The following is a 25966-nucleotide window of genomic DNA, read 5'->3' on the forward strand; positions in this document are numbered from 1 at the left end:
ATCTATGAAGATGTCCTCTTGAAACTGTTATCTCCCAGGTAGTTTGACCTTTACCCTCTAAATCTTTTATGTAACATCTGGGCCACACCTCAATACACTGACCTGTGTGTGTGTGTGCGTGTGTGTGTGTGTGTGTGTGTGTGCATGCCAGGGAAGGGGAAAGACTGACAGGGATCAATGTGGCTGCGTGAAGAGAATCAAAGACAAGAAGATGGAAAGATACACAATGTTTAAAATTGAAAAAACGCAACTTGCTCACTGTCAGTCTGCGGGAAACTAGGTGTGGTAGCGAGAGGAGCGGTCTCGCTGTTTGTGTGTTTGTGTGAGTGTGACTGTGTATGAGTAAGAATTAGTAATCAGTCAGCTGTCACAGAAGTGCTTTGTCTTGCAGAGTGTTACAGTTCGACTCCAGGACAAGAGCCTGAGGCGACTGCCTGTGTGTGTGTGTGTGTGTGTGTGTGTGTGTGTGTGTGTGTGTGTGTCCACCTCTCTGATGTAATGGATTATTCACAACTTCCCGTAACTACTCAGCAGGTTCCTCGTTCATGGTTGTTTTTCTTTAAACTGTACACTGAGTGTAATCAATGAATAGAGAGGATTTAGAGTTCCAGTCAGGGAATTTAAACCAGTACATTAAAGTGCGACACATGACTCACATCCTGGGATTGTGGCTACACTCTTTACTTTAGTCGATACTCGGTCAGATGAGAAGATTGGCAACAAAATCGTCTCTGTGTCATAGGCAGCTCTGTGCATGCTAATGCTAAGTAGCTGTAGACAATTAGCATTATCTTTGAGTCATCTGCGTAATGACCTCAGTCTTTCTAAAGCTGCACTCAAAATGTCTTGTAGTAGCTTTAATCAAATGAACTGAATGACAGAATGAAATGGGCCGCTCAAAGTGACGAACCCACGGAGAATTTTCACCACCTCTGCAGCTTTTTTCAGCAAACAAGCTCCGATAAACCACCGCCTGCCCAACGTCCAACGACAGGCAGACACAGTTAGAGACTAGCTAGTGGAGAAAGTGGAACATTTAGCAGCTAAAGAGACAAATATTTTTTTATCAGGAGTTGGTGGAGAACAAACCAGAGCTAAAAGGACAGTGAATATTAGATTTACTTTCAGGTAGGTATACAGGTAGACAGACATATGACTTGAAAATGTAACCATGTAAGTGCCTTTTGAAGGCAGCATCAGTCAGTTATAAAGGATTCCAATGGTGACAAGTTTTCACAACAGACAAAAAGTGCCATAACATCAATATAAACTTCTCAAACCACTGCTGCAGCACAATCCACTTCTGTCCATCAGAAATTATGTTCCAATCCAAACTGTCATAGTTTTGCAAAATGTGGCACAATCTGTGTCGCTGTCCTCAAAGCTCTGAAACTTGTCCTGGTATTCGCTTCGTCTATCGTTATCAGGAAATCTAGTTGTGTATCATTACTCACATACAGGAGACAGTCAGTCTGTTCATCGAAGAAAAGTAAGGCAACTGTGCAAGTAGAGCCTCGGGAATGTGATGAATCTAACCAATGAAGATGAGGACTGTGTTTAACAGCTTTACCATTAGTATACTTCTTGTACTACCACAAGGCTACTACCCTAGTAGTATCAGTGCCACAACTGCACACACACTATTTCCGATATGAAAAAGAGGAAGAAGGTACATTATGTTTCATCAAAATGACAGCTGCAAAGCAAGTAATGAGTCATCTGGAGGCATTTGCTGGCAAAATAGCTCTGTTGTTGAAGATAAAATCATTTTAACTTTTGACTAATGACATCCAGGAGTTATTTTTCATGGGTGTACAGCTTTGTTGAACGAAACCTGGTAAACATTTACTTCCATATATACAGTACAGTGTCTACAGAATATACATCTAAAAACAGGGTCTGTGTGCCGTCTCCAGAGCTTCAGACTGCATACACCTTCCTCCCGGGCTTCATATGAAAAGCAGATGCAAATTGCTGCATCAGAAGCTGCTGCAGCTCTCTGTCGCCATGGTGCTGTGTTGCCACGGCGTCGCCATGGGGATTGCGGGGTCACCGGTGATGAGGTCACATCCCGATGAGCCTCTTATGGGAAATGGCAGACGTTAATCCACTTATCGCTGGCCACAAACACACACACACACACACACACACACCAAGGATAAGCAAGCATATGGGCTAGGAGGGAGGACTTTCAGTGAGAAGTTGTACTGCTGAAGGTCAGAGATCTGACCACTTATCTACATCTAATACAATATGAACAAACAATCTTGGCGTGATCACTTCAAGGAAAACAACCACATACAATCCATAATACCTTGAATCATGCCTTAAATCCCTAGTCAGTATTTTTGGAGAATATATCTTTGTATATATTTGCATCCAAAACAGAAGAGTTAGACTTAGATTTACTGGCTTGAGCCTTTGTTTTCCTCTGTAGAGAGAGATGACATCGAACCTCGTGCTACCCCAGGCGTGCAATGCTGGGATTTGGACCTTGTCACTGTACTCAAAGTTCAAATTAATTATTTATTATTAATTAACTTTAAGAAACTTCGGCGATTACTAGCCTGTTTCCAGGCCATTGAATTGTCTGGTATAGTGCTAACTGACGGCTTTTTCCCACAGTTAGAGAAACAATTGAGCCAATCATAGCTCTGTAGGCAGGATTAAGAATAGGGACATCATCTGATGGATGTATTAAGAGAGCTGGATAAGGCGCCACCACTCAACCTTGATGCCAGTTTGTCCCAGTGGTCACTTGCGGCATTGCAACAAAAAACTCCCCTGCGACCCAAAAAGCATTTTCCCCATTGACCACCATACTAAAACTCTTGACAGGACACCTCCAACTGCAAACAAGGTTAATTATTACTCTTTGTATTATATTATATTATATATACCATATGTGCAAATATGGGACTTTATGTGCGTGACATCATCCCAATGTAAAGTATATGGGCCCAGCCGAACCGTGCAGGCGGGGCCAGGGAGGGGAACCCTAATACACATGTGCACTGAGCAGAACAACGTGGAAGCAAATCAGGAGGTGGAAAAAAGTTTTTCATGCACTGGGTAAGCAATTTGCATTCAAATGAATAGGCGCCATCTTGAAGTCCAATATCCAATTTTACACAGCTTTGTTGAATACTCGATTCTGATTGGTCAATTACGGTCTGTTATACGTGTCAGGATCCTGCATCACCCTGTCGGGGTTAATTTCGCAATAATGACCGGCTCGCTGTACTTTATCCCTTACTTATAAAACATCCATGATCTTATCTCTTCTGTGAAAATAGCGACAGAAAAATGGCAACAAGTGTGGATAAGAACTGCGCAGCTGTACAGGTTATTGTCAGTGGACTTGCAATAAAAAGCAGCTCTTGTTGAAAAGTTTTGGTATTTTTCAACCTAAATCTTACCCTCATAATTGTGTCCATTCTTACTGTGGGTCATGCTAACTTTGCTCTCATCACCTTTGCTATAGAGATTCAAGAAACGCGAAACGAGTCCAGCAAAACAATGTAGGGAAGATGGCAGATTAACCAGCATCAAAACTGTTAGCACAAGGTGGGATTCACACCTGCAGACTCACACCACTCCTTAAAATGAAGATCAAGGAATCAAGAAGAAATAACTAGGTTTCATGTGACTCCGTTAGCTCAGGCGATGTTGTTGGAAACTGGTCCAGGATGTTTGTTGCATGTCTCTCCCCATTCTTTTTTTAAATTTGCATTTAATACCTTTTTGGCAGCTTATTGTGTAAATAGACAGGAAATACAGGGAGACAGAGTGGATTCACATGCAAAAAAGGTCCATTATTGAACCAGGAACACTTTGGTTATATGGTGTCCGTCTTAACCACTTGGACAGTGGACACCCCATCACTTTTCTGCCTCTCTTCACTGTGAGCCTCCAAATAAAGGATTCATGCCACATATAAAACCTTTTGGAGATGAAACTAGATGATGTTTTTGCCAACCTGTGACATCAGTGAAAACTCAACAACAAAAGGTTGCTGTATTTCTAATTGCTCCATGGATGACTCCGCCCCTACCAAGCAGCATCTTTTCCTCCTTCTCATTCGCGCTCATCTTGGATAACTTCTCACGGCGCTCTGAATGGACGGGTGCCATTGCGACATTTATCAGATCATTATGTGTCATTATCTGTTCCCAGGTACAATGAGAGCTATTTGAAGAAGGCTGACATCTGAGGGCTGTGCAGAAGTCTGACTGGTTTATTATCACAGTGAATGCTTATATCAAAGCCTCCATGCTGTATTTCATATTTCAGGCCTTTGGCTGATGCCCTGTCTGTCAGAATAATCAAACCTGTGACACTTAAGGTACAGGATGCTTTGTCTCTAGTCATTTATCAAACTTTACCACCTGTTGCTAATAGGCTCTTACAAAAGCTAATGTAGTTTATTAGCACGAAGGGGCCGCTGCATCTGAACCCGTCCAAAGGAAAAAAGGACTTTATCAAGTCTGATTGAATTTATTAGCAGGAGGGCTGCCTAAATGAGCTCCTCTGTATTCCTAAATGTGTTTTACAGATGAAAGGACTCGGAGCTGGAGTGGGTTTGTTGTGTGAATACTGAGGATTCACCTTAAATCTGGCAAGAGGTGAACGAGATGGCTTTTTATTGTTGTACGTATAATACAGGCTGCAGAAAGATGCAACCACTACCCACTTAAATAAATAAATTCTATGGAAACAGTTCGCATGATAGCTTATGTAGAACGTTGTTGGGCTTGTTATGAAAAGCTACATGAATATGAACATGTAATATATGTACTGATAGATTAGACGCTCATCTGAGAGTTTCTGTCTGTTAAACATAAGGCTATAGCCATGAGACGGTTAGCTTAGCATAAAGCTTGTAATGAGGGGGAAACAGCTATCCTGGCTCTGTGCAAAGGTAAAAAAATAATCCACCTACCATCACCTCTAAATCTCACTAATTAACACATTATATCTTGTTAGTTTAATCTGTACAAAAACTGAAGCGTAAAAATGACAAGTTGTGGTTTTAAGTCACTGTCAGACACCTTCATTATTAGGTTTTGTGCTTATAATTAGCATATTCCTAAATTAACACACAGCAAACAGGGAGAGGGTGGGAGGAAGAGGGGTTAATGGGGGTCCAACAGCAGGCTTATCTGCTCTCCATGTTCCTTGCCTTCAAAGCAGTCTGGCAGTCAAATGGTGCAATAAAGCCGTTAAAACTTTAAGTCCAAATTAATTGCACAAGTATAATGATCGTTCAGGGGGATGAGCGTTAAAAGATTAATAAAGATGTCTATTCTATTCTATTCTTAATCATTTTATATATTGTAATGATGAGTTAGGTACACATTATACTATACATGTTATTATTTAAATTAACAAGAACAATGGCAGTGATGGGGATGTTGAAGACTATTATGAATAACAGTATTAGTACTAGAAATTGTATTTGTATTAGTAATATTTATTTATACCAAATATATATATATATATATATATATATATATATATATATATATATATATATATCAATGTATCTCATTGTATTAAATTCCAGTCTTAACCCATAGCTGAATATAGGCCTACAGATAGACAGGCAAAAACGAGGAAGGAAGACAGCCAGACAGACAGGTCGCTCCAGAGGTGACCGGGGAATCCTGCGCTCTCTGTGCCGGCAGACAGAGCCTCCTCCTCGGCCACTACTCGTACTCCCCTCCCCTTCCTCTGCCCTGGTTGCGCGCTGGGGGATCCGACGACGTCACACGAGCGCACACACATACACACACACGCATACACACACATACACACGCCCTCTCTCTCTCTCTCGCTCTGTGCCACTCCGTTTCTCTCACTCTCTCTCTCTCTCCCTCTCCTCTATGCTGCTATTCTGGGAAGTGGCGTTTGGAATAACCCCCGTGTGCTTATGAGTGTGTGTGTGCGTGTGTATGTATGTGTCTCCTGATTTCACCCTCACACACGCACACGTACACACTCATAACACAGTCAGACGCACACATTTACTGTCTGTCTGACTGCAGTAGTGGAGCTCCGACAGCAGAAATCCGGTCGGAAAGGATTCCTTCCATTTTTACGCGCAACTTTTCCTCTTTCGGCCGCCTCGCCGCGACGTTTCCACCGCTCCGCCTCGGCTGTTGTGGATTTCTAACAACCGCCTCCTGGCTGTTTCTAACGGACAATCAGCGAGGTGTCAAGCCTGCCCGGAATCGGATCTCCTGTCACCGTGGTTGCTTGTTGTCATATTCGCACGGAGACGGAGACGCGCAGCCGGAGCGCAGACAGAAGGTAGGCTAAGTGCGGGGACGAAAAACGAAACCTTGCCGGACATATTCTCACACATATCACAGTGACAGCGGGGTTTTCTGCGCCGTGACGGACATTATGGGCTGTTTTCACGGCACTTGATCTTTTGTTTAGCTTATAAGGGCAAGGCTATGCAGGGGGAATACCCCGGGCACGCATTGCATTGCATGCAGATTACCCGGGTTGCGTAATATCCTGAGGAATTTGCAGTATCCTGCACGGCCAGGCTGGCTGCAAGGCCGGGGGAGAGATATATAGAGGGAGAACGCGAGGGAGGGGAGAGTGTTGGTGCATATGAAGCTGTGGAAGTAGAAGCTCGGATATGTGTGATTGTGTGATTTTGCGTCTGGAAGGTCGAGTTTCTGCATGTATGCGTTGAGTAGCCACGAACCAGCCCTGTCCGCATCAGGGTGGTTTGGCTCATACAAGTTCACTTGCAAATCCCGTTAATATTCCTCTAATCAACGTACAGTGGTTGTGGAGTGTTCAAAAGTGACTTTAAGCTGTGACCTTAGCGCACTCCCTTTGGTATTTCCTTTTTGCCGCGACAGTATGATATTTAAATAGAGGCTTATTGCTGGTGTGTGCTGTCTTCAAGTATAACTCTAAAACTATGAACTGTGTTATAGGCAGAAAGGAGTGACTTTATCTCATATGCTCATCGTTTGTTTCCTCTGTTTGCGTGTGTGTGTGTGCGTCTGTGTATGAGAGAGAGGGAGAGAAAGTGAGAGAGAAATGGTGGGTGGTGCGCTGGCTGGTTCCGGGAATGTTCCATGACGTGTTGCCGTCTAGAGAGGGGCCCTGGCCGGGGAGACTCCGACGCACGGCCCGGCCCTGCTCTCTCTCCCTCTCTAACAGGCCTGCCGATACTCTTGCGCTGGAAAATATTTCAGTCTTTCTTTGCTGCATTTCCAGCGAAGAGATTTACAGCTTCATCATATAAGCACGTCGTGTGTTATTGCACGTCATAATCCTGTGATCCTCTAGGCTATTCATTCCTGCAGGGACGCTGTCTTCCACCCCTCCAGGTCAGAGGTCAAAGGTCAGGGTCAAACATTACTGTATGCTTAAGGACACTAAGGCAGGGCGGATGATTGGCAACATGAGGGTTTGAGCTGCAGGTTTAAACAGCTGAAGGACACTGTGCTGCCCAGCTGCAGCCAACATGACTGTTTGGTTCTAGAGCATTTCCTTGATGTTTAATATGTCACAGGAAGCACAAATTAAGAACACTTTAACATAAGACCCAATAAAGATCAAGCATCAGCTTCTCCCCCAGGCATGCAGTAAATAAATCAATCAATCAAAAAGAAAGAAAAATAACTGTAAAATCAAAAGTTATTTTCAAAAACTGTATTGTCTTTGTTGGCCGGGAAAGCAGCTAATTTTAAACTCGGACTGACACTGTAAAGATGATATTTTTAGAAACAACGAAAAGCTTTGTGCACTGCAAAAACAATTAAAGAAAATGGAAGCTGAATGTCAACAGAAACAAATGAGCCGTGAATTGAAGAGTGAAGTACCGCTGATGAGTGCTTTGTTGCTGTTTATCGAAGCTGCAGAAGAAGAGCAATAACGGAAACTTGTCCTGGCCGTGTTTGTGCTGTTGGTGGGGTTATAAGCCCCCAGCTAAAGAGATCATTACACTATGTATTCTGCTGTCAGGACACATGCTGTGGACTGTGCGCGTGCATGTGTGTGTGGTAAATGTGTGTGTGAGAGCGTGCATGGGGAAAGACCGACCTACGTACCATCTGTCCCACTGCCACCTCAGATGGCTGTCGGGGTGCGTAGGAGTGAGCGTCCATGCACACACACACACACACTGTTACCAGGGTGTATAGGCGTACGTAGAACATGCGTGAGGTGTGAGCTGATTTTCTGCACTAAACATTCAATTAATTTATTACTGAGGCCTTGTGGGAACTCCGTGTGTGTGTATGTGTGTGTGAGGTACACTTACCAATCTATAACATACTGCACTTCGACAGCAGTAGCTTCAGTAGGGCTGAAGCGATTACTGGAGTTATTTGAGTAGGCTACTAGCAATCCGTGATTCTGTGCCTTGCAGATTTGTTTCATCAAGGACAGTAATCACTTTTGCACTCTGAGCTGTGTGTTGACCTGTGTGAGATAAAAGCAAACATTCATGGGAAAGAGCAAAACGAAGAGACAAAATAAAAAACATACAAATCTTTCGGGAGCATTTCAGTTTGGAAGTGGCCGAGCTGCTGTATTAGCAGCTGTGTCACACGGGCCTCATAGGGCTAGTATTTACCTACAGTATGGCTAGCCTGCTAGCTTAGCTACCATAAATGTATGACTAAGTCAGTGGTTTCCAACCTGGGGATTGGGCCCTGACAAGGGGCCGCAAGATGAATCCAAGGGGTCACAAGATGATTACTGGTTTAGGAAATAGGAAGAAAATTCTGCTTTAATAAAATTTAGTTTCTTTTTCAGACTTTTCTCTAATCTCTTCTCTAATGTTTTTCAAGCGAAAATCACTTTTCAACTGAACTGCTCAAAAATCATAGACATGCAACCTGTGACTAGGGGTTCAAAGTATACGCGTAATATTTAGGGGTCACTACAAGACTTTCAACTGCATCCCATGGTCTTCCTCAGAGGATGGTTTGCTCATTTGTCACGCAGATTGCTTGGCTGTCGGGTGATAACAGGTGGTCGTAAATGGAGGGGGGTTGTAACCCCTGTCTAAAGATGGTGTAGGATGTGAACGGCCTCATTGATTTTGAGACCTAAGTATTTCATTTGCTTTTAAGTCTGTTTGATTACCTGTGTGTCTTGCTTTTTGTGTATTGCTAATTGTAGCTCTCTGCATCTCCTCCTGTCTGTCTTGCTGCTGGCTGTGTATCAGTTAGTTTGCTGCAGATGTGATAAGTTTGCATTTGCTGCCAATTAACACAGCACACACATCATAGCTGGAGAATTTGAAATGACTGCAGATGTATGGCATGGTGTGATTAAGTAACACACACACACACACACACACACGTGCACACGCACAGACACTGTTGAGTTTTCATTGCAACTTTGAGTTGCTGGTGTACATCCTGAAGTGAAGTGTTTGTAAAATCTGTAACACAGATCTCCAGTCTGCTTGTACAGATGAAAACACCATCAACTTTCAATATTCTGCTCCCATGGGTTTTAAAAGTAACAGCCAATAGTAACATCTTGCATCTAGTGCTGAAACAAATAATTAACACATTTACTTGAGATTACTATGAAAATCAGTATATGACAATTTTAAAAATCATTACTAAACAGTTGCTTGTTGCAGCTTCTCAAATGTTAACACTTGCTTTTAGGATCTTTTGATTGTCAGTCAAGCAAAATAAGTAATTTAAAGACCTAGTTTAGGTCTACTAGCTTGATATATTTGATGTTTTATAGACTAGTAAATAATGAAGTAAATAATGAATGAAAGTGTTCTCAGGTACAATCTGTGAAGTACATCAGCTGTATGTTTGAACTATCGAGTGTATACAGGGTACATTTACCCTTTAAACCACCGATTTGGTGATTTTAATAACCGATTTGAGAGTGAAAACTTTTACTCCACGCATTCTTTGCCTCATCCAGTCCGTTATTGTAACATATCAGACACCTCAGATTGGATTATTACTAACAGCTAATGCTAAACAGCTGTATTGTAACATCATTCACCTGCAACACTGTGCTTACTGATTCTCCAGTATGAAGTGAAAGGGCTTCCTCCAGAGAGCGGTGAATTCAGAGCATTAAAAGAGGATTTTAAGCATTACACTGAACTGATCCAGTTTCTCACTGAATTGTGCAGCTTTTGAATGCAACTGCAGTGTCAACTGTGTGTATTTGTGTGTAAGTGTGTTTGTGTGTGTGTGATCACCTGAGATCTGTAGGGGAACCTGAGAGCACTCCGGTGACCGAGGTCCTGACAGCGACGGCTAAATTATTAAGATACACACTCACACACAAAGCTAATGAGTTGGTTGACTGGCTTCTCCTGATAAATTGTTCCTCTGTGGTTTGGTTTTATACCTGGTTGAATATACAGTATATACACCTGGAGGAGAGCTGAGGAGGAGGTGAAGAAAAGAGGGGAAAAGTGGAGACGAAGAGCAAAGTTAGAGAGCAAGTGAGAGTAACCTACAATAGAAGAAGAAGGGAGAAAAGGGGGGAGAAGATGAGATAAGGGATGAGGGAATAAGAGGAGAAGAGAGAGGAGGAAGGAAAGATGGAAGCAGAGGGGAGGTGATAAGGGAGGAAACAAGAGAAGAAAAGAGATGAGGAAAGGAAGAAAAGAGATGAGGAAAGGAAACAAAAGGAGAGGAAAAGAGAGGAGAAGAGAGGAGAGAAGAGAAAAGATAGCAAGAAAAAAGGAGAGAGGAAACAAGAGGAGAGGAGACAAGAAGTGAGGAGAAGAAAGAAAAGGAAAGGAAACAAGAGAAGAGTAGAAGAGAAGTGAGGAAAGGAAACGAGGAGAGGATATGAGAGGAAACAAGAGGAGAGGAGAGAAGAGGACATGAGAGGAAAGGAAACAGAAGAGGAGAAGAGAGGTGAGGAAAGGAAACAAGAGGAGAGAAGAGGAGAGGAAACAAGTGGAGAGGAGAGAAGAGGAAATGAGAGGAAAGGAAACAGAAGAGGAGAAGAGAGGAGAGGATGATGGAGGAGGAAGAGGAGGAAAAGAAGAGTACGAGGACTAACAGAGAGGAGAGGAGAGAGGATGCGAGGTTTCCAAGCTGCACCAACAGAGGAGTGTGTCTATTCTGTCAGCTGCTGACACACTTTTCATTTGAAGTACTTTGCTCAGTAGGGTGTGTTTGTGTGTGTATTTGTGTGATCTCAGCTTGTTGTCCTCAGCTGTACAAAAGGAAACTCCCTCTCTTACCCCCTACAGCAGCTAGATGAGGACATTTTTTTCAGTCCATCAGCCAATCCGTGATCACCTTGCTGATGACTGACATGTGTGTTGCTCCACGCCAGCTAATTGTACGGCAGTTTTCTAATGAGATGGGATCATTTTCCTCACGCTCAGCTCCCACCTGTGAGATGATTGCTAGAAACTGTGTGTGTGTGTGTATGTATGTGTGTGTTTGTTTGTGTGTGTCAGGGAAGGAGGCTGATATTGAAACCCAACCTCTCTTTACTCAAAGGGAGGCACTGGACGCAGTGGTCAGGTGGGCTGTGTGTGTGTGTGTGTGTGTGTGTGTGTGTTTGACTATTTCAATGGACAGGGAGATGATGGAGAGATAGGAGACAGAGAAAATAAGAGTGCGACCTTTACCCAAACTGGCCTACTTTCTCAACAGCTTGTAATTAGTCTCACTTCATGCATTTATGCATCAGACAGTGGAGCTAAATCAGTGTTTTGTAATCAGAAAATCCCAAATGACACAACCAACATTCGGTTTTCCTTTTACTGTACACTGCCTGTGAATGGATTACAAGTCATATGCAGTATGTCATACTGTAGTACTCCTACAGTCAACATATGCAGAGGAATACTCTGGTACTAGTACTAGTACTTGTGCTGAGCCAAGCCATGAGCAGCCGCGAGTGCTAAAGCCATGGTTGAATGCTTCCATAGCATTTGAATAACACGGTAGAAGGTGTTGTTTTCTGTGATGATGTGTTGAAGGTGTAAGAGCAGTGAGAGCCTGTCGCCCGCAGCTCTTCATCTAATCAGCTCACTGTGGCTGTTTCTTCCTGTACTATTCCTTCCTGCAATGTTGAAAATGATTCCGCTGACCTAATGGCACTAAGAATATCTACATTTTGTTATGTTACCAACTTTTGGTGAACATTAGTCATCTCAGTGACAAATGCAGCTGCTTCAAAATATAACCCTCCCTGTGGTTCAATAGAAAGCTTTACATGAAAACGTTCTGGTTTGCATTAGCAGTGAATTAACACAGCAAATACGACGGGTTTACCATGCGCATGGAAAAACATTAATTAGGGTTGGTCTCTGATAGCTGACCCTATTTTGGATCTGGGTCCCACTTGATGAAAAGCCTTTTAAGGTAAATGCATTGAAATTTTAGGACAGCTTGTTGCTGTATTATCAATTTCATTTTTGTGCATTTCCAGAACATGTTAGCCCAGCTTAGCCGGAGTCTAGAAGAGGCAGAGGGAAACTGCTAGCCTAAACAGAAAGAATATGTCCTCCAACAGCTCCAAAATGATCTTGTTAGCTAACATGCTAGCCACCAATACAGCCAAGAATCACCTGGGATTTGTCAGTTAGCTTCATGATGAGAAGCAAAGAAACACGGGCCCTGCTGTTTAAGCTAGCAGCTTGCCAAGTGAGTGAACTAGCCAGAAATGAGGGCATCTTTGTCTTCTGTTTGGACAAGTGTTAAATACATGAGATATAACTTGTAAATGTGGATTTTGGATTGTGAGAGGGCACCTTTGACAGAGCTTGGCTTGCAGTTTCCCTGGCTTTCTGTATTGGTGCTTATAGGCTAAACACTCGCTGGACCTCCGAGCACAGAGATGAAACTGATATCAATCTTCTCATCTGACTCCTCGTAAGAAAGTTTATTCCTTATTACTCTGAGGCTAACAAATCTCTCAACAAAAATGTTATCTCTTCTTTTTTCATTAGCAAAAAGCAATGTACAAAACATTCAGGTAAAAAACTAAAAAAAAGTCTGGCAAATCTTGAGTTTTGGTTCTTTGAATGTCAATATTTGGGCTTTTAGTTTTAAATATTAGTTATTCATAACTTTTGTTACCCCAAATTGTTGAGAGCTAAACCTAAACAGATTCGATACAGGATTTGAAAGGATTCTAATGCTAATTGGAACTGGATTCAGATTTAATAAAATTCTATCAAACCCCCAACTCTAATCTAATGTACAGCTCCTAGACGCAACCATTACATAGTTTAACATTGTTTCATTGTTTTAATACAAGTTGGATAACTGCTCAAATGTAGATGGCATGACATCATATTCCCAGCAGCTCCAGTGTAGTATGACTAACAGAATGTTTCAGTCATCTAAAACACCAGAAACCACCACTTTGAATCTAGAGCCGCTATTTTGCAGCGACTTTCAATAGTCAAACGGGGAGAAATACACATTTTTGCACCCACAGAAATGAAACCAGAACTGGAATACGTTACAATGACAAAATTGGTTGTTTAGTTTTGAGTAAAACGTGAAACTCTCACTTTCTCTCAATGTGAAACTCTCACTTTCGTGCTCGCAGTAACTCGTGCCGTCTACGTACATGTAAAACCCAGATGCAGACCCTGCGCGGAGGTTTAGGGAAAGTAGGTGAACCAGAAATGGCAAATTAACATGAGCTGCACATCATAGACTGATGATTTCTAGTGTAAGTGTATCTAAGTGTTTAAATTTCTTTAAATGTAAATTTAAAAATCCATTTACAGCATATTTTTTGTTTTTTTTAATTAAATAACTGGTAGTTATTAATATTCATATTGAATCTTTTTTTTTTTTAATTGTTTAAAATCTGAAAAAAATTAAAAATACAGAACTTCTGAAGAAGTTCTTCAGAAAATTTGAATATAAAAATACATTTTGCAATACAAAAACTGTAATTTTTTCTCTTCACTTTTTATTTGTAGAGCGATTTTCTGAACTGACCTTAGTTACTGTCAGCTTAAACCGATCTGTTTTAAAAAGGAGCATTTTTGTTTGAAATCATTGAAAAAGGTTACAATAAATCTTAACTAAACATCACTTTGGTGAACCATCTGACTCTGTTGGTGTGCCGTCTCCGGGCTCTGCAGCCGAGTCTGATATGAAGTGCCACAGTGCAGTTAGTGGTACCACAATGAAAACACAGAGACAGTTACTGCTGTAGGTTTAGGTTGAGTTATTTGCATATCCATACAAAAGATAAGAACACTTCAAAAAAAATATCAGGGGATGAAAAGATATCCAATCTCAGCAGGTGGGACAGAACAGAAACCCCAATGGGCTTTAAAAAACTACAACAAAGAAATAAGTGACTAAAGAAAACTGAAAATCAAGATGACAAACTGATGACACGAGTGATCTGAAACTCTTAAGACAGAATATCATCTGTTTTTATTTGTTTATTGTTGGATTCATCGAAGGGTTTGAAATGTCAGTGTCAAACACTCAGAATCCGCTAAGAAAACAACAGAGGCTGGAGTGTTTTTAGAAATTCTAGATTACAAACCACAGGATCAGCGTGTCACTCCTGTTGTCGTTGAAATTTTACAAAAACAACACTGCTGTTCTTTATTTTTCTGACATAAATTTAAATACTGCGTTGTTATCTATATGCTGAGAGGGCCTCGTGACCTTTTGACCTTTAAAACTATTAAGAATATGTTCACAATCCATGCTTTTATTCTTCCACTACATGGCCAAAAGTATATGGACACCCGAACATTATACCCACGTGTGACTGTTGAACATCTCATTCCAAAACAATGAGCATTTATCTGCTGCTAAAACAGCCTAGACTCTTCGGGGGAGACTTTCCACCAGAGGCTGAACCTGGCTGCAGGGATTTGCTCCCATTTCACCACAAGAGCATCAGTGAGGTCCAACACTAATGTTGGGTGATCAGGTCTGGCTCACAGTCAGTGTTCCAGTTCATGTTGGATGGGGTTGAGGTCAGGGCTCTGAGCAGGCCAGTCATGTTCTTCCACACCAAACCGGGAAAATCATTTCTTTATGGAGCTGTCTTTGTGCTTGGGGGTGTTGTTATGTTGAAACAGGAAAGGGTCTTCCCCAAACTGTTAACAGTTAACTCGGGAGCACGCTATTGTCTAAAATATCATTGTATGCTGTAGGGAAATAGTTTTGGTTTCAGAGCAGTTGCCAGGCAACCTGCGGAGACTCCAGGGAGTTACTGGTCGAGAGATTGTCCGGTACATAACTCCCCTTAAAACGTCAAATTGTCATTTTTGTACTTCGGTTTTGTACGGATTAAACAAACATGATACAAGGTGTTAATTAGTGAGCTTTAGGCGGATTTTGTTAGCTTCAGACAGAGCCAAGCTAAATGTTTCCCCCTGTCTCTGTGCTAAGCTTAGCTAAGCCGCGGCTGGCTGTGGCCTTACAGTATATTTAAGGGACAGATATGAGAGTGCTTTTGATCCTCTCATCTAACTCTAACCCAGAAAGCAAATAAGCATATTTCCCATAATGTCAAACTTTTGCTATTGGCCATATAGTGCCATAAAGTGTAGCCTTGGGCCTCGGTGGGAAACCACCCCCCAACCCTGTAATGTGTTCCCATGATGGTTCATAGAATATCAGTGCAGGAGCCAGCCATGTTGTATGCCCATTGTCTTACAGTGCACATAGTGTGTTTATGACAGCTGGATTTTCTTAAAAGTATTATGCGTCTTCATCATGCTTTTTCTCTCTTTCTCCCCCAGGGGCTGTGACCAGTTTATGGACTTGCTAAAGTGGACCAGAGGACAGTTACACCAGGTAAGATACACAAAACTAATACCTGTGTGTGTGTGCATGTGTGTGGTGGTTATAGCTCGCAGTCATACACAACAAACAGTCATAACGCATGTAGACAGAGTTGGCAGTTGACATGAAATGAAGATATGTAAAATGGGGTCATGAGGTCACATTAAGTATTGTTTACAGGAAGTAAAAATCTGTTAGGATGAAGTGAGTTTAAGTTGTTTAACATGAGGATGGATGTCGAAGATAGTTAGTTTAGGTGACATTTGTGAAATCTATGGAAATAAATTTGGTAACATAAATTAAATAGACTTTCACGTGCAAAGAAAAAAGGTCAGTTATGGCTAATTGAAATGTGTAAGGAAATGTAAGAAAATCCAGTAGTAAAAGTAAAATTACCTCAAGTGAATCCCTTAAAATGGAGTGAAATCTGGTTGAAATTTTGTTAGAACAAAATTATATTTGGGTAATGTGAAAGTAGATAAAGATAAATCTAAACTGATGAGGAGAGAGTAGGTGAGTTAAGTTGTCATTTACGGTGAAATCGCCTGACCGGACTAGAGAGTGTCTAAAAACAAGGAGAAAATGGTGGGAAAAGACCTTCTTTGTAATAATAACCATCAATAAGATTTAAAATGGCTGATCCTTTTGTCATGAGAGAGGGAGAGCCTCACACAGAGAAACAGACGGTAAGACATGGAGAGAGTTGAGCTGTATTCATTTAACCAGAATTACTCTTGCTGCTTTCTCCTGGCCGGTTGCCAGGGCAACCGGCCAGCTTCGTTACCAGAGGTGTGACCTCGGTTGGGAGTGTAAATGAAAAAGCTCACTTTCATGGTCCCGCCGCCTGCCGCTATGTAAAGTTTCTGTACTCTCGTCTCTTTTGCACATTTTAGCTCCACCCCAAAAAAGAAGAGTTATCTAATTCTGCTCTCTGCACTCACAAGAGGAGTCATTAGGAATGCTCCGGGAGCTGCTTGTTTAGAGACTAGAGAGTTTTGTGTTAGAATAATTGAATTTGTTTTAAAGTTTAATGCCGAAGACAGAGTGTACGTGTTGCGATGGCAGCTGTAGTAAAACAGAGACATAATCCAAGAATAAGGAGAGGATGGATGCACTGAACTGTTGCTATAGCAAAATGTGACAATAAACACAGTTTTGCTAGCTGCTTTAACAATGAAGGCAGGAGTCACCATGACAAAGAATTTCAAAAAAATAACATGCAATCCTTTTCATGTTATAACAAGGAAGTTATTTGTTATAACAACATACCAATGTATCGTATAATAACGAAACAAACGTTTCTTGTTTTAATGATTTAAGTCAGTATGATGATTTTGTGCAAAAGGTTTAGTGATATAGCAAGTGATTTGTTGTTATAACAAGAAAGGTTTCTTGTTCAAACTGAGAAATCTGGTATGTACTAATAACAACAAAAATATGTCATTATAACATGAAAAATATAACTAAATATGCCGCCGTACAGTAGGCCTTCGCATTGGAGCTCGAACTGCGGAGGTGCCAGACAAGCACGTGCGAAATCATGTTTTGCTGTCTCATTGTCAAAAACGACACCTCAGTTCTCATTTGATTACAAGAAAATATATCATATATCATGTGGAGCTGACAAAATGCTCATTCTGAGATCATAAGAAAAAATGGGTTTGACAGCTTAATACAGTAAACTGACGTTATGGAATAATCTGGTAATTTTCTCTTAATCATCAAGAAAAGTTAGGAGAAAGCTTGTAATGTCATGATCATGACAGAACAAAACAAAAAATCCTCTTCGGCTTTATGTTACATATTAGTCTTTGGTTGCTTTTCTAAAACAAGCTTCATTTTCTATGTACATCATTAAAACTACAAGCATCAGGCCTCAGCATCTTGAAAACAGATATAAAAGCATTACAATCCCCCCACAATGATCATCATGGATCATGTAAGTGAGGAAGGACAAATATTGCATACTGAATCACAAAACAAGAGAATATTAGAGAAAGGAGAATTGGCAGACTGAAACGCTGATGGAGGATAGATTAAGAGAAAGGCACTGTTACAGCAGCGACTATAAGCAGCTCTAAAACAGATTCAGGATTATACATGAGGAAGGATTTGTGTAATGGCTGTTGTGGTAAAGATTAAGCTAAAAAGGAAGGATAGATGCAAGAAAGAGCAGTGATGTTAGATGCTGAAGAGAAAAGGCTGGCCTTTTGCTTTCTTTGCTTTTTAAATGTGTGACGGCTGCAAATAGGCTGCATAGTAGAAGGAACAGCGTATTGTGTGTGTGTGTGTGTGTTGGCGGTGTCACTTCCTCTTCCTGTGTAACAGGCGGCTTCGTATCAAGGACGAGATGAACTATGTCATCCAAACACCCTCTGTCTTTCTCTCTCCTTCGCTCTCACATCATTCCTTCTTCTATGTGCGTTTTCACCCACGACTCTGTGTGTGTGTGTGTGTGTGTGTGTGCTTGTGTCAGAAATAGATCATGTATCTGCACCTCAAAGCACAAACGTGTGGGGTTTAAAACTTCCTACAGTGTCATCTCTGTAAAACACACACACTCACACATACACATACACATACAACAGAAAACATGCACAGGAAGTGCGTCAGTGCTTGCAGACTGTGCACATGCTGCAAAATGCACGTACTATGTGTGTGTGTGTGTGTGTGTGTGTGTGTGTGTGTGTGTGTGTGTTAGGTGGGTTTTAAGGACGTAGAGAATGACAAATGTCAATGGCTGCTCCAAACTGAGACAAGCTGTTCAGACAGACCGAGAGACAGAAAGTATGTCTCCATGCCAACAAGTCCTCCAAATTAAACAACAAAATACGTTGCTTGCCCTTGCCCTCCAGAACGACACATAGAAACATTTTTTGATCTGATTCCTTTATTGGAAGCACAACATCAACCTTTGTTGTCATGGTGGCAGTAATAAACAAGTGGTTAAAGTTAGGGAATGATCATGGTCATGCTTTTAAAAAAAACAGCGTTGACTGTAGGTTGGGAACGGGAAATGGACAACGATCTCCCGTGTTCAAGTCGGATGTTTTGTTGACCCATCCATCCAACCGACCTCCACCCTACGGACCATGATGCTCTATAACGTTGTCACTTTACTTCCTCCTTTGCTCCCGTCATAATTACTACAGCTGCTAGAGGGCGCTGTGAACATAAACAAATCTTGTTTTGGGGCACTTGCTGAAATAACACGTCCATATCCTAAGTGCAGAGTAATTATTGACCTTGTTTGCAGTTCAAGGTTTCCTATTGACAGTTTTATAGATGTGTCTTTTATAATGATGGTCAATTGGGACAATGCTTATTGATACGCAGGGGATTTTTTTGTTGTAGTGCCATAGTTGGTCAATGAGAACAATTGGCAACAAGGCTGATGCACCGTATACATCTATGGTTCTGCCTCCACTTCTTCTTCTTCTTTGTTTTATTTCCAGCAATGCAAACACAGCAGTGGGACCCATCGCTGCCACCTGTTTCATTAATGCCTTAAGTAACCTAAGCATTATATGTAATAAACAAGGCAAGTCTGTGTGGACCAAGGAGACAGATTAATGCATTGAACTGTCAAAAAGCCAACATAAAGTGTGTTAGTAAAGTGTTGAGAACAGCTTCAATGCTCCTTGTAGATTCTCCAAGTCCGTGGAACTCTACTGGAGGGATGAACACCACTTTTGGTGACTGCGATGGCCGTAGCACGCATGATCCACATCATAGCTTCTAAACAACCAAAAAAGACAAATGCTCAAAAACATCTGGATGATAAGAAGACAAAGAAGACAGAGAGAGAGAGAGAGACAGACTGCTGAGCAGCAACAAGATCCAAAAACTGACTAAATGAACCATGTCACAGAAAAATAGCTGAAAACCACTCAATGAAGTGAAATAAGAAAACAAAAAAAGGGAGAGAGAGATTGAGGACCAAATGGAGATGCAGGTGCCATGGTAACCACAGAGTGGGTACATTGAGAAGTACACTGAAAATGAAAAACCAGTAGTGGACATTGAGCTTCAGTGATTGGCTAAAACAAACCAGGAAGTGAAGTGAACACACACTTGGACACACACAAACACACACACACACACACACACACATTCACCTCCACTCCCACACAATAGTATGCTCAAATAATAAAAGTAGAAAAAAGGCAGGAGGTGAAGAGGAAGACGAAGTGTATGTTCTGTTGCCATGGCGACCATGGCTTGGTATGACGGATGCAAGCTGTGGCCTTGACAGCATTGCATGGAGAGGGAGTTTTACACACACACACACACAGACACACACAGGGCAGAATGATGATCATGTGTATTGACTAACAGCTGTGTCCAAATGAATGAGATAACAGAGCGGCAGAATTTGAATAGCATTATGGTATATGACTGTTGCCAAGACAACAGCAGTTAGTTTGGTTCCCATTTCCTCCAGGTAACCAGAAGTCCACTGGCCTCTTTGTTTGTGCATTCAAATCACATGGAAAGTAGTGCTGTGTGTGTGTGTGTGTGTGTGTGTGTGTGTGTGTGTGTGTGTGTGTTGCAAGAGAGAGAGAGAGAGAGAGTGTAGTGGTGTGTCTGAGTACCGTGCGGTACCATAAGGAGCTCTGGTTTCGCTTCCGCATCGTTCCTCATGCAAATGACGGCTTTGTTGCTTCTGCAGCCTGCACACTTCCTGTACATGCTCTATGTGTGAGTGTGAGAACGACTATACTCTGCATAAGTGGTTCAGTGTGTGCATTTCTGTATTTATATTTGCATGGGTTTGTGCATGTTTAATGTATATCAGTCTGTGGTGTTGTGTGTGCGTCTGTGTGCTTCCCTGTAAGCAGACTGTATGTCCGCTGTATTTTGTGTATGTATTTGGACACCAGTGTGTCCTCTCTAATACATAGTTGTAAACAGTAATAAACTGTTATCAATAATCATAAACAATAATGAACATTAGTAAAACATTAGGTAACAGTAACAAGAAGAAGTAAACTTTAGCAATACTACTAGTAGTAAACGGTAGTAGCATTGCTCAGGCTCGGTGGCACTGTGGCAGTGCTTCTCACCTTTCAGTGTGAATGGATCCATATGAATGAACCGCAGACTGTATAAAACATGGACATAGTGTCCGTGTCGTCAAAGTGGGCGACTCGAGGCGGCTCCGGCCGTCGCCATCTTGGCAGTGCCGGACTGGCTAATCCAAAAATAGGCAAAGAGGTAGAGCTGAGGAGGGCCGAATGAAGCCTGGATGCTGACAGCAGTAGCGGCCACATCTTTAATTATGCATAACTTTATGCCTTAATACAATTTAAACGGTTGAGTTAAAAAAAAAAAAAGTCACCCCCTGTACAGTTGTCATGAACGGGGAAATTAGCTATAGAGACCAAAAGAGTTTTTTGTACCAGGCTGTAAACATGTTTTTATTTTATTATTATTTATTTTATTATTATTTATTATTTTTGCTGTGAGGTTTGGCATTTTAACATGGGGCTTGACATGGGGGTTGACTCACTTTTGGAGCCAGCCTCAAGTGGCCATTCGATAAACTGCAGTTTTTGGCACTTTGGGTTGGCTTCATTTTTCAGCCTCGTGGGTTGCCACTGCGAATGAACTAGGGCTTAGCATCCTGCACCAAACTGTCATCTAACACTGCACTCAGACCAAGCGTGACGTGAATTTTTGTTTTCATTCATAAATTTGATCTTTGGAGTGTTTTCGTAGTGAAAAGCCCTTCAGAGTTTTCAGGCTGATCTTTTTATTAAGTCAGAGAATCTCTTCTGACTGCAGGATGGCATGGAGGCCAATCAGCTGAAGAACCATTCAGTGAGAGACGTTTTTGGGAGGAGAGATGGGGTGATGAATGGAGAGAGGACAAGGTTAAGAGGGGGGAGGAGGGATTGTCATTAGGCGCAGTCACCTCCTGCGCCCCTCGCCTCTCTTTCCCTTCCTCCTTCTCCATATCATCCTATTCCTCCCTTCCTCTCCCTTACCCCTTACAGTATCTCTTTTCTTGTCTCATCCCCCCTTTTTTGTAAACCCCTTTTATCCTTCTCTTCCTCCCTCGTTTCCTCTTTTGCCTCATCCCTCATTCCATTTGTCACTTTAATTTTTCCCATAATTTTTTCTCCTATATCCCTCCATCCCTTCCTTTCTAAACCTCCTCCCATCTTCTGCCTCCTCTCTTCTTCTTCTCTCACTCTGTTTCTGTTTCCTATCGACCTTTTCCATCTTTCCTTTCCTTTTACATTTAATCTCTTTTCCTTTGTATTTCTCCCTGTTATTCTCTCCCTCCCTCCCTGCCTCTCTCCTACTTCTTCCATTCTTTTCTTTCTTTTCCCATTCCTCCTTTTTTGTAACCCCCTCTTATCCTTCCCTTCCGCAGTGGTTTCCAGTTTTGCTTCATCCGTCATTAAGTCTTTCCTTTCTCCATTGTCCACTCCCTTCCTTCTTTCATCCCCCTCCTTCAGTTTGTCCCTCCATTCTTCCCTTTCTATACCTCCTTCTATCTTCCACCTCCTCTCTTTTCCCCTCCCTTTTCAGCATCCCTCACTCTATCTTCATTTCTAATTCATCTTTCCTTTTCTTCCACCTTTTTATCTCTCCTCTCTGTCCTCCTTCTTCCCATCATTCTCTCCCGCCCTCCTCTCCTCTTTCTTACTTCTTCCAGTCTTTTCCTTCCTGTTCCATCTTCTTTCTGTCACCCCTTCTTTGGCTCTCTTTCTGTACCTCCCTTCATCTTTCTTTCCTTTCCACTCACCCATCCCTCCTTGCTTTCCTCTTTCTCCCCTTTCTGCCTTCCTCGTCTGCTTTCTTGCTCCCTCCTCCTTCTTTCCCCCTCCCCTCCCTCACGCCATCGCACCCTTCCTCTTCACCTCGCTCCCCCCTCTTGTCATTTCCCCCTGCCGTCATCTTTTCATCACTCCCTCCATCCCTTCACAATCTTCACTGCCAGGGTGGAACAGGTGGCTTGCCTCTGCTGTGCCACTTGGTGGCTTCCTGCCCAAAACACAGAGAGAAATAGAGAGAGAGAGATAGACAGAGGGAGGGAGAGAGAGAGATTGTGGCCCATGTCAGTGCCCTGGCGCTCGGGCTTGTACCATGTGATGGACGGAAGGAGGAGGAGCAGGAGGAAGTGGAAGAGGAGGATGGGAGGAGGAGGAGGCATCCAACTGAAGGCTGTGATTTTCTAGACTAAGAGAGAGAAAGAGAGCAGCAGGTGCTTCAGTTTGAAGCACTCGTACAGACGCACACATGCACTTAAAGATAAGAGCTACTAAGATATTTCTGTTCCCACACCAGTATGACGTCATTTCCTGTCCTTGCACAGAAAGTCAACACACTGAAGAGCCTGTGGTGTGTGTCTCACTCTGGTACTTCAGATGTTTTTTAACCCAGGAAAATTAGAGAAATGCTCTAAATGTCTTACCTTCTCTCCTACTTCCACTATTTTTTCCTTTCTCTTCTGCCCTTGTTTCTCCTTTACCCTCTTTTCCACTCCTTGCCCTGTCTTTATGTCTCTTTTACATGAAATATATTCATTTGGCTTTTGTTCAAAGTGAATTACAGTAAGTGCATTCAGCCTCAGTAGGAACAAGAGCTCAGCGCTACAGTACAAATGCTCAGAGCTACCTCTTTTTTTCCAACACATTTTCTTTCCTTTCCTCTGCTTTATTTTTATTCTGTTCCTCTAATGTTAATCTCATGCTGCAGTTTCTAAAATTGACATATTTGGGAAAACGGGGGATTGGGCTTGTTCCTGTAGCCGCTGGGATTAGCCGCTGCTACAGTAGCTAGCCATCTCCGGAGCTAACTCCATATGCATGGCATTAAGACTGATTAGCTCCACGCTAGCTCACTCATACTCAGGGTATTAAGGCTTAAAAGCTAGCACAGCTGGCTAGCACCTTACGCCTCCTGTCTGTCATACGACTAGGGATTAGCACATGCTAACGACAGTTAGTGCTGAGAGCGGCCTAGCAGGCTAAGAATTAGCGCTTCAAAGTGGGGAAGTAAATCTGGCACGACCCAAAAAACACGTCCCTGCTGAATTTTCTTTGTCTGTCTTTTCAGCAGTCACAAGTGTTTAAGTGTGGAGAAATGTATGTTATACATATAATACCTCGATGGGGGTGGGAAAAATGCAAGTTTAATGCCTGCCCCTCCCTCACAGCTCTCAGAGGTACCTTTTGGCAAGACATTAACCAACACCGGAGGACTGTGGCTTGATTGGGCAGCTCCCACTTTGAATAGCCTTAGTGGACCAAAAGAAGAAAAAGAAGCTTGCATGGCATTTAGTTGAATTTTTCTCTTCATATTTTTGCTTCAGTCATAGGATTTCATGCTCCTCTGTCAGTTGACAAAAAACTATCTCCCTTTATCTTATAAAACCCTGCACTGGATAAACGTTCACATGCATCATGGTCGAGCTAAAATCAAATCCGTTTCTCTCTGGCATTTTTGAGATTTAAGGAAGTCATTTAAGGACTACTCCATGAAACACTCTGAAAAGTTCGCAGAGTATGGCAGTTGTAGTCAGCTTGGATTCACTTGCAATGGATTCTAATGGCGTCCTGGGATCACAGCAAAAAAATTGTCAAAAAATATCAAAAGGTCCTTCTCAAGAGTGTGTTTACTACTAGCATCCCGGTCATCATCAGGTTTTTGACTTATCTTCATAAGCTCTTTTGAGAGACCTAAATATGCTAGCTCGATATGGTACGACAAAAAACTGTGGCATGTAAACACCACAGACATTTAAGTGACGTGTATTTTTCCATCTAACATTCCATCTAAATAACTAAAAGATGTCACATTTAAAACAAAATGTCAGAAATTTAAAGTTCCCCCCAAAATTTGTGGAATTCTGCTCCTCACATTCATTCAAAGGATGCCTCACTTTTCTCCTCTTCTTTAATCACTTACTCTCTATCTCTGACTCCCTCTCTTTTTTTCTCTGCCTCTCCATCCCTCCATCCACGCCTCCCTCTTCTTTCAGCCACTCGGTCCCTTCACCTCCTGTTTCATCCTTCACTCACTCTGATCCCCCTCTCTCCTCCCTCCTCCTCTTCAAAGCTCCGTCTATCTGTCTCTGGATTCAATCCTCCCCTCCCTTTCATCCCCCTCTCTTCTCCTCTCCTCTCCTCCCTTCTCTCCTCTCATCTCCTCTCCTCTGTTCTCGTCCTGTCTCGACTCGTCTCTTCCCAGTTTGTCTCCTCTCTGATGTGCGCCTCTCCTCTTTCCTCCCCCTCATCTCCTCTTCTACTTCCCTTTCTCTTCTCCTCTCCTGGTTTCTTCAGTTCTCTCTTTTCTCCTTCCTTGTCCTTCTTCCTCTCCTCCTCTTTTCATCTCCCTCTTCTCCTTTCATCCATCCTTCTAATTTGTCCTCCCCTCCTTCCTCTCTTTCAAGCTTTCCTTTTGTCTCTCCTCCATCCTTTTACTCCATCCATTTCACCTCCTTCTTTACTCTCTTTCCAACCCCTGCCATCCTTTGTTCTCTCTCTCTCTCTCCTTAACTAATCCTACTGTTTTCCTCCCTTTTTTTCATCTCACACTCTCCTCTCTCTCCTCTTTTCTTACTACTTTTCTCCTCTTCTACATCCTTCTCTTCTCCTCTCCTCTCTTCTCCTCTCTTTAGTTCCCCTCCCTCCTTTTCTCACCTCTTTTCTTTTCTCTTTTAATCTCATCTCTTGTCCATTTCCCCTTTTCTCCTCCTGTTTTCCTCTCTCATCCTTTCATCTTCTTCCCTCTCCTCTTTCCCCTCCTCTCCTCATCTCCTCTTTCATCCCGATGTGCCAAAAGAAACCCAAAAATTCAAAACAGATCCTCCTTTTTCTCTCAGCTGTCAGCGGTCCGATCTCTCTCTGTCTCTCTCTTCACTTTCAGTCTTTTAACTGACGAGGCACGAGGCGAAATTAGAAGACACTTAGATATATTCACTGTTTGTTTTGAAAGTATCTGTACCTGATGTGTGTTTCCATGCTTTGATGCACTTACACACACACACACTCACACACTAATGGTGTCAGTGACAGGATTTGGCTGACAACTCTGTGATATTAGACCTCTCTGTTAACTTAAACTACATAGGAGGATCAGAAACAGCTGTCAGCCGTCTGTGTGTGTGTGTGTGTGTGTGTGTGTGTGTGTGTGTGTGTGTGTGTGTGTGTGTGTGTGTGTGCGTGCGTGTGTGTGTCACT

The 25966-nt window shown here is 42.2% G+C and overlaps 2 protein-coding genes across 5 annotated transcripts in view; one reads left to right on the forward strand and one right to left on the reverse strand.

Moving 5' to 3' along the window:
• aig1 (androgen-induced 1 (H. sapiens)) overlaps positions 1-1618 on the reverse strand; it is a 30427-nt gene extending 28809 nt beyond the window's left edge. The window contains exon 1 of the mRNA XM_044169217.1: positions 1455-1618. The gene's annotated coding sequence lies outside the window, so the exon portion shown is untranslated. The remainder of the gene's footprint in view (positions 1-1454) is intronic.
• Positions 1-25966, forward strand: part of hivep2a (HIVEP zinc finger 2a) — a 118972-nt gene that overhangs the window by 5677 nt on the left and 87329 nt on the right. For 2 of the 4 annotated variants that reach the window (XM_044169041.1, XM_044169042.1), the window contains one exon: positions 15728-15782. The gene's annotated coding sequence lies outside the window, so the exon portion shown is untranslated. Of the gene's footprint in view, positions 1-5836; positions 6313-15727; positions 15783-25966 lie in introns of those variants that run through there. The other 2 variants (XM_044169040.1, XM_044169045.1) reach the window with 2 other exon arrangements.

Source organism: Siniperca chuatsi, linkage group LG16, assembly GCF_020085105.1.
Source record: "Siniperca chuatsi isolate FFG_IHB_CAS linkage group LG16, ASM2008510v1, whole genome shotgun sequence".
Classification (NCBI taxonomy): Eukaryota; Metazoa; Chordata; class Actinopteri; order Centrarchiformes; family Sinipercidae; genus Siniperca; species Siniperca chuatsi.